Raw genomic sequence first — 10,159 nt, 5'->3', positions numbered from 1 at the left:
TCCAAGATGGAGATGTACCTCCTTTTTACATTAACATAAACATTCATTATATAATTTTACATAATGTAATGCTTGACTCAGGGGCCTCTCACAATCTCATGCCTAAGGTTATCATGGAAAAATTGGGACTAAATATCACTAGACGATACAAGGATATGTATTCATTTGACTCAAGTAAAGTAAAATTCTTGTGGCTTATTAAGGATTTGTGTGTCAACTTAGTGAAAATACCAGCCAAGAGTGTGGTAATGGACATGGTTGTTGCTAACATACCTCCTAAATATGGCATGTTATTGTCTCTCTCATGGGGAGCTAAACTCCAGGAAACCCTCCAAATGAATATGATCTATGCTACAATTCTAGTGTTTGGTTAGAATAGGAGACTATATAGGGAAAAACTCATGAAATTTATGTTTACTAGTCAGGATAAACCTCACAATTATCCCTTATTTTGTATAATGATGTAAATATACATGAACAGGTTCCCAATGTAGAAACTGAGTTGTGTCAGACTAAGGAATGCCAAACAGATATCAGAGAACATGATAAACAAGATGAACCTTTATGGAATTTAAGTTTTGATAGGGTTGTTAATAAAGAAGGATTAGGGGTAGGCGTATGGGTTTCAAATTCATGAACTCGTCACTTAGAATGACATTCATATAAGCTAAATTTTCAATGTACTAACAACATAACCGAGTATGAAGCCTTACTTTTAGGGTTACAGAGTTTAAAGAAACTAGGTGCTAAGAGAATTTCAATTCATGGAGATTCTGAACTAATAATAAAACAAATTAAAGGGGAATACTCTGTTAAACACCCAAGGTTGAGGGCCTATAGGAATGTCGTTTTGGATTTTCTTATATATTTTATTGAGTATAGTCTGTATGTGGTCCCTAGAGGTCAAAAAATCCTAGCTGATGATCTTTATACTTCAGTTAGTACCTGTAAAATGCCATATCGTCCTAGTCACCAATACACTGTTGAGGTGAAAAATAGACCTACTGTACCAGACAATATTAGATACTGGTAACTTTTTGGAAACGATGCATAGATTGAATGCTTTTTACAGTTAAAATATGAGTTTGAGTGTGCTAATATAGACACAGTAGTTGACTTACAAGATAGTGTACATAAGAGTGTGACTAAATTAGAGTTGAAATAAACAAATCAAGAAAAAGAAGAATCGGAAATTTTACAATTGAAAGACAATGTTTTGCCTAGAGGATTAGCCCCCTTAGAGGATTTGTTTGAATTTAGTGACGTAGCCAAAAAACTAAAATCGAACCTACTAGAGCTGAAGTTGAAGAATGTAACATTGGAACTGAACAAGAACCCAAGATGACTAAATTATCCAAATCCATAGCTGCACCAGAAAAGCAAAAGTACATAATCTTGTTCAATGAGTTCATAGATGTGTTTGCATGGAGTTATGAAGATTTGAAATCCTATGACACCACCATTATACAGCATAAGATTCCCTTAAATGAAGACCACAAGCCTTTAAAGTGGAAAATAAGGAGAATCAATCCAATGCTCATGCCTCTGACTGAAAAATAGGTCAAAATAATGTATGATGCCAACATCATAGTGCCATTGAGATATTCTAAATGGGTATCGAATTTAGTTCCAACTAGGAAAAAGACTGGAGAAATTAGACTTTGTATTGATTTCTGAAATCTTAATAAAGCCTCCCAAAAGGATTACTACCCTTTTCCTAATATGGATCACATTTTGAAGAAGGTGGTTGGATCTAGTAGAATTTCTCTTTTAGATGGATTTTTCGGTTACAATCAAGTCCTAGTACATCCTGAAGACCAAGAAATGACAACATTTACTACACCTTGGGGCACTTTCATGTATGTGAAGATTCCTTTTGGTTTGATGAATGTCGGTGCCACTTTCCAAATATAAATGGACTTTACCTTTGCAGATGAAATGGGTCGATTTATAGTCATATATCTTAATGATATCACTATTTTTTTGAAAAGAGATGAGGAAAGTTTACTCCACCTAAGGAATTCATAATAGGACTCAATTAGTCCAGGAAAGTATTAAGAAGATATATGACAGAAGAACTAAGGCCGATGGTTTTCAGATAGGCAACCATGTTTTGAAATGGGATTCAAGAAGAGAAGAAAATGGCAAGCATGGAAAATTTGATCATTTATGGATGTGACCTTACATAATCCATGCTTACAGGGGAAATAATGCATTTTTTTGAAGGACATGGATGGAACAGAGCTACCTGGTGGACTTGTTAATGGTAGGATGTTGAAACATTATGTTTTTCAGGAATAAAAGCACTTCTCATCACATTCATTATAGATACCATTTTCATTGTACTATTATGTTTGGGGTATCTCATGTTTGAAAGTTGGAGCCCATGGAGAAGACCTTGAGATTTTATTCATGTTTGCCACCATAACTACAACAACAACAAAAAATTTAGATGTATTAAAACATTGAAGAGGAGGATTCAAGGCTACTAGTCTACCGTTCTTGACACCTCACAAGGAGAGTGCCATCCCCAGCTAGAGCCACTATTAGGGTCCTATGATTGGTAGGATCAAATGATGATTGAATTTTTTCTTTCAGTATACCTAATTGTAAATAATATTGTATATTGCAAATGATTTCCAATATATATATATATATATATATATATATATATATATATATATATATATATATATATATATATATATATATATATATATATAATGAAACAAAAAATATATATATAAATAAAAATAAAAAATGAAAAGAGGGTATATATAAAAAAGGGAATAGAAAAATAAAAAATAAAAAAGGATGAAAAGAACCCCATAAAAAATAGAATTGAAAGTGATGCAAATTCAAATGCCAATACTAGATAAATGCTTCGATTTTCTAGAATAAATTTATTATTATGTGTAGCCTGTTTAAAATGCCACAACCCTGAGTCATTATTTGAGTCATACAGTGTAATCATGATCAAACAAGTTTCAATTTCTACTAATTAAGTTAGAGAATAAATAGCCAAACTGTGTAATCTTGGCTAAAAATAGTTCGGTAGATTAGGTGAATAAATTGATCAACCAGTTTAATATGGATCAATCAAGTACTAGGGTTGGGTTGCAGTTAGATTAGATGATTTTCCCTTTTTAAAAGAAATAAAATAAAACCAGGGTTGGCTCCTCTAAATACACCCTTGGTTAGTCAAAATTATTAGAGGTAAATGGAGATCAAAGAGGAGGACATTAAACAAAATTAATATTTTGAGTTGTCCTATGCTTAGCCCGAAATATAACATTATCCAATGTCTGGAGTTTATATTGTAAATTCACAAACAAAAAAAGTCGTTTTGTTGTATTTGGTTAAATCCCTTGCTCCATCCAACCATGGATTGTCATCGGTGACCAAATCAACAGCTCCCAGGGCCTTTCACCCCCCCTGCCTCGTCTATCTTTATCAGTAGAGGGGGGGGTCCGAAAAGGCGGTTTCCCTGTTTAGCCCCATGCCTCCATGTCACTCCCTCATTCTTTCGCACCCCCCCCCACCATATTGCATACCACTCACACCCCATTCCCCCTGAAAAACCGCCTCACCACCATTCCTTCCCGCCAACATTCCCCACGCCTATTCTACCACTCCCTCCATGACACCTATCCCCCTATCCCATAACCATTAGGAATTTATTCCCCCATTTAAATTACCGTTAATCTCTCTAACGTCCTCGCACCTGCGACGGACACATTCTCATAGTTTCCCACATTTTTTCCCTTCGCTATCTCTGAACTTTGCAGGTGTTAAACTTAACAATTCACCCATTTGTCCGACTGGATATTAGCAAAGGATTACCATCAGCCAAATTATCATATTCATAACAAGTAACCTTTGGTTTTCAAGTTTTTTCTGGTCAATTCCCTAAATTCTCTTATCTATCTGTTCCTCACATTTCTTGTTATGGCTCCCAAAAGTCAGACTGCCACCAGTGCTGAAAACCCCATGATCCCTCCACCCATTGACCTGGATCACCTTCCCCTAGTTGACCAAGAATATAAGATCTCATAACCAAAGTGTGAATTCTATTTTTTTGAGTTGCACAATTGGCTCAAATATCTTCATCTTAACCAAAGTGATGAAATCAACCTCTACGAATCAAATATGCCCCTCTACATGTTTGCCCAAGCACATTATTTTCCTAAATTCATCCTCAAATGCAAAGCTGATTACATACCAAATTAGAGAGCCATTATAGCCCCCACATGTGAAAAAAAAATTGCAGTTACCCCTCAGTCCATCCAACAGAGGATTCATGTTACACAAAAATATCGTCACCATGATTATTTGCAGTCAGTATGGGTCTATCATCACTTGTACTGACCTCCTAAGCAAGTCTCAGACCTCAGCTCTTTGGAAATGAGAGAAAGACATTAAAAATCAATGTAACTCTGGTTCCACACTTTCTCTCATGGTCACCTGTGGTCCCACACCTTCTGTGTACAAAAGCTGCGGACCTGCCCACTCTGTCCCTAACGGTGTAGGTGCAGACCCCTGTGAAAGTCAAAAGGCGCAAGTTTTATCCTAAAAAACTCACTTTGGGTTAATTCTAGAGGTTTCTAGAAGGAATTTTGACGTGGATTGTTTGCTCTGAGGTGGTTCATGCATCCCAAAAGAGAAGGAGCTAATCCCTTGATGAGAGGAGCTATCCCTTTGAAGGAGGGATTTATCCCTTTGAAGGAGGACCTAGTAACCTCCCTCCATTGCACTATAAATAAAAGCATTGGGCTGGTTGCTAGGGAGGTTAGAAGCTGAACATTTTTAGGGTAAATGCTGGTGAAATCAAGACTTCCTAGTTGAGCTTAAGAGGAGAGATCACACATCTTTTTGGCTTCATTGGGGAGTGAGTGAAACTTGTCAAAGTAGAGGAGACTTCTTGCTGGACCCTGGGAGGAGCTTGTACAGCGTCAAGGCAAAGGTTGTAAAGTTCTTCTTCTTTTGAATTAATATAATCAAACTCATTTTTCTCAACAAGTATCTTACGTTATTTGTTTCATGGACTCCTTGACTTTCATGTTAAATATGTTTTATGCAATTGGCTTTTCAGGTGCTATTTAATTTGTTTGCCTTGTTTGTGTTTGCAGATTCGCGAAAAGGAGCTCATTTGGATCAAAGGAGCGAGGGAATCCACAAGCTTGCGTTGGACCTAAGGTAGGCCCTAAAAACACTTGTTTGCTATTGTTTATAAAAGCATATTTAGAGAAAGATAGTGTCTGGTTGGTTTGCTTGTCATTAGGTCTTCTTTAGATTCTAGGAAAGTCTATCTTGTCCGCAAGATCGACTTATTCCGTGTGACAGAATGGCGACTCCACTGGGGACTTGATTGTTTTCCTTGTTTTTACTTTGACCTAAGAAACTGTATTTTTTGTTTCTGTTTTTGGCTTGATGATTGTGGGATTGGGTGGATTTAGTTAATTTTGAGTTAGTTTTTATTTTTCATAGTTTTGGGAGAAGTACGCACCTTCCGAGTTAAGCATAGTGCGTACCTGTACACGCTTTTGCTTTGTGCACATAGCGTGAACGCACCTGTGTAAATAGGATGCCTGCGTACCCTGTCAAAATTTTGAGAAATTTTAAATTTTTCTCTTTTTTATCAGTTTAGAATTTGTTTATAAGTTTTAGCCATTGCCCAGACCTGCGTGTACCCTATCAAAAACTTTCCTTGGATTGATTTCGTTAGTGTTAGGGTTTTAGGTGAAATTCCTAGGAGTTTTGCTTGTTGGGTTTGTTTTTCATTTTGGTTGTGTAGTGGCTCTGAGCTTAGAGGTTGTAGGGACTTCAGATCACCTTCGTTTCTACCATCTTTCTTATGAGTCTGACCATTAATGAAATCTCCCCTTGTTTGAGGAATCCGCTTTGAGTTTTCTCTTTACAAAACTTCGAAAAGCTTGTGTTTGAGAGTTTAGATTTTCATTTTCAAAAAGAAAACGAAATTGGTTGTTCTTGACTGATTTGTGATTCTGCATAAATTAGTCCTTAGCTTGCATCTAGCTGAGTAAAACATCCTTAAAAAGACTTTTAGTAGGCTTTGACTTCAAATAGGTTTTTATAGTTTGTAGCTCTCAAAGTTAGTCATTTTCATTAGTTTTGAGTTTTTTATTTACAAAATATAAAAAAAATCTCTTTTGGAAAAGTTTGTTTTTTGTAGTGTTTGAGTGCTTTGAAACGAAAAGGGAAATTTTTGTGTGAAATAATTAGTTTTCTCGTTTTGAGTGCTTTGGAAAAGAAAAGCTCTTCTTTTAATTTGTTTAATTGAGAAAGATTTGTGCTTACAAAGTATTTGCATTCTCAAACTCTTTCTTAGTTTAGAAGTTCATCGAAGAGAAAAAGATTGTTTAGATCATCTTAGGTGCATTTTTAGTGATTTTGAGTCGAGTCTTCATACCACGAGTTTCATCTCCGCACCTTTGGACTTAAACAAAAACCACTAAAATTAACGCTTAAAGTAAAATTCACCTAGTAACATTTTTATTTCTAGGGCTCTGATACACCAACTTAGCTTAGGCTAGTGTCATGGGGTAGGAGAGTAATTAACTCTCCAAGACAATAAAAACAAACAAGTAGTTGTATCTTGTGGTAGGGAAGAAATCCAATTGTTGCATTTATGCTCTAGGAAAGCTCCTCTTAAAGGAGAAGCACGAGATCGTGTCCGAACCAGTGTGGGAATCAATCCTTCCTCATTGGGAACGACGCCAGATATTCACGTATTAAAAACGGTAAACCTCAGATTAACCATTGTCGAGGAGCCTGGGGTCACTTTTTGGTAAACCTTGGATTATGTCAAGGAGCCTTCAAGGGGATTGAGCTTGCTACTCTGCCCTTGCATGCGTATCAGATCGTAGACTGTTCCCCTAGGTGTATTTGTCTCAGTTGGTAACCTTAGTGGCCATATTCTTTAGGACTCTTCCTGAGGTGACAGTGGTGGGAAGATCCCACTGTACCTGGACCAGACGTCGGCTAGACTCACTTGGATTTTCTGGGGGGTTCACTTCACTCGAGACGGTTAAGTGGAGGAACTTGTGCCAGTCTATTCATTAAGCAGGTTGCCGGGGTAACTGTTGTTGTTGGGAAAAGTATCCAATACGGAATGACCCTATCCCACTCTAAGGGTGATAGTACCTCAGCAACAATCAAAGCAAAGCTATTTAAGATTACTTCTTTATGAGATGTACAAGAGGAGAGAAAGAGATCCACTAACCGATGTCTTCCGCTAATGATTGATCCAATCTTCTCTCCTTGCTGCTTGCTCCCAGCTCCTTGCTCTTTCACTGGTCCAACTACACCAAGATCCTGCAAAATGGCAAGAGAGGGAAACTACAAGAAGCATACATTCATAATTGATTCAAGGATTAGAATAAATCAAATATACAAGCATAACAATACACCATTGAGACACATGCATATAGAAGAACCTCAAATGCTTTATTAATAGAAGAAGTAAAGTTCAGGAAGTGATACAACCATAAAAGGCCCAATCCAGCATCACCTCCCAGCAGAAAGAAATCTCCTCTTCACCTCCTTCAAGCAAATCACCCAATAGTTCTATACTCAGACCAACAGCACTTCCTTACATTCACAAGATTCCAGCCCCCCTAGACCTCATGAGAGAGCTCTATATATAGGAGTTTTGGAGAAAGGATGAGTCAGCTTGAGGCTGGCATGAAGCTGACTAGTGTCCTCTCCCACTTCAGTTATTCTTCAGTTCTTGAGTCCACTTGGAGGTTCTTGCTTCCACTTGGAGATCTAGACCCTCTTACTCATCACCAGTCGAATTCTCTGATCCAAGTGTCATTTTGGAAGCTTCCTGGGCATTGACACCTTGAGGAATGACTGTGCCACTTGGCCAAACTCGCCCAGCGCAGGTAGCCTTCTTTGCAGTTGACATTCAGTGCAGGTACACAGTGGAGCAGTTGACATTCAGCGCAGATGCTCAGTGGAGCAGTTGACATGATCCAGAATTAGCTTGTCTTTGAGTGTTTTCAGGTGGAGAACTGATATTTAGTGCTGTGGTTTGCTAACCTTGTTCCTCTAGGGGTAGGAACAACATGTTTAGGGACTTTGGATCCCTTAGATTATGGACATTTCATGCTTCATGTTGTAAGGCACAAAAATGTCTATAACAGTTGCCCCCTAAAGTATGAGGTCGTTTATCGGGTGAAATGCTTCATCAGGAGGATCTGAAGTTCATTCAATCGCTGAGAGGTGACCTGTAATAAAATACAATACAATACATTATTTTTCATTCTGCTTTCATGATCTAGCTGAGGCGGGCATTCCCATGCTCAGCTTTATAAATTCATTTTGGTACATAGAACAGACGATCGTCTGATGATAGACAGATAATTCTCTGCTGAAATTATCATCCTTTGAGTAGGATGATCATCTGCTACAATGATGTACATGTCAAATGTTTTTATATTTCCTGAATATATATCGCAGCCCGGATGGATGAAACTAGATCTGGGGTCTTCAAACTCGTTCGATCTTCACTCTAAGTACAAGTCGATCCATGTGAGAATTGCGCTGAAGTCGAACATGGAAAGACATCGCTTGATTACCGGTCAATGATGTAAACCGTTAACAAGCGCGAGAGGAATCACCGATAATGATAATGACCCTCAAGGTACTGCAGTACAATTCACGTGGTGTGAATAAAGGAATTGGCGTCGAACACCACGCAAAATCTTTCGGTCGAAGGTCATTGATGTATACCTGTCACCAGAAGTGAGAAACTTGCCATTGAGGCATGCAAGTTTCAAAGTACTGAGGGGGGTGTTCCTAGATCAACTTCTTGGATAATGAGCTGAAGTCGACAAGAAGCGATCCGTCAAAGGAGGGCCTTAATGAAACCCACATCAGTGACACGAAACGGAGCTAATGATTTTAGTGGAGGTGAAAACAATCTGTGACATATGATTCAGGGTGGCGATCATGGATGGATGAAGGATAATGTATGGCAGTGGATGGGACACGGTTGACTCTTTCTGAACAACATCTCTTGAACATATAACGACACTGATGCGATGGATCGGTAGCATTACCCCAAATGTGGATGGTTTGGCAAAGGCCATGGTGATGAGACCGGTGAATGAAACAACCCAACCCGATGTGATACGGAGGAAAAGTGTCATGTTCAAGAGCGACTTGCTACCATTAAAGCTTTGAGGTTCTCCCAATTTTTCCCCAGTCATTTCTGACCAGTACCTCTTTATTTTTGTCAAGCTTGAGGAGGATAACATATGCTTGTTCTATAACCTACCCTTCGGGCAAGCCCATCGCTATGTTTTAACGAGCCTAGCGATAGGGAAACTCGTTCTCGTCTAAAGACAAGTTTGTCGCTATTTAATCATTTTAACGAGTCTAACGACAAGGAAAACTCGGTCCTTTTCATTTTTAGAGAGTCTGAAAAGGTACAGAAAGTTAACTCCAAAATTCCTTTTTCGTCATCTAATCCCTTAAGTCCGAAAAAGTATAAAACAATACAAAAGGGATGAGTTTTTAATAACTTTAACGAGCCGAATAAAACAAGCGCTCGACCTTTTTGTGCAATAATCCCTCAGGTCCAAAAAGATTAAAATCTAGAGGAGGGATAGCTCTTCCGGTCATTTTAACGAGCTGGAAGGCCAAAACTCGGCAAACTTTTCATATTTTACGAGTCAGATGAAAAGAGCTCAAAGAAGACTCGTCTTTTGAGGAACGAGTGATAAACAGGGATAGCAGCAGATTCCAGGTACAGGTTGGAATTTTCCAATCACGGCAGTGTCACAAGGATGGCTAGGTGAAATCACTCTTCGCAGCTATTCCTCAAAATGGGTAAACAATCATATGGAGGTGAACGATCGGCCAAATGGAATGGAGGTGGCAGGTGCAAACACGACCAAGGCTTTTTATGGCTAATAAATTTACGATCACAATGGTTATTTACCGGGATAGGTTCATTTTTTATTTAACGAGCTTGAATGCGCCAAAACACTGCTCAATCTTATGTTTATTTTTTAACGAGCATGAACTATGTACTAAAACTGCTCGGATCTCGCTTTTCTATTTTTTAACGAGCATAAATTCCGTGGTAAAACTGCTCGATATACCAGTCATAAGATAAGAAATGTCTCCT

The sequence above is a fragment of the Pinus tabuliformis genome, chromosome 7, assembly GCF_031772625.1.
Source record: "Pinus tabuliformis cultivar Carrire ecotype Pingquan chromosome 7, CPIR1, whole genome shotgun sequence".
Taxonomy (NCBI): domain Eukaryota; kingdom Viridiplantae; phylum Streptophyta; class Pinopsida; order Pinales; family Pinaceae; genus Pinus; species Pinus tabuliformis.
The sequence above is the reverse complement of the archived record's forward strand: the minus strand, read 5'-3'. Positions refer to the sequence as shown.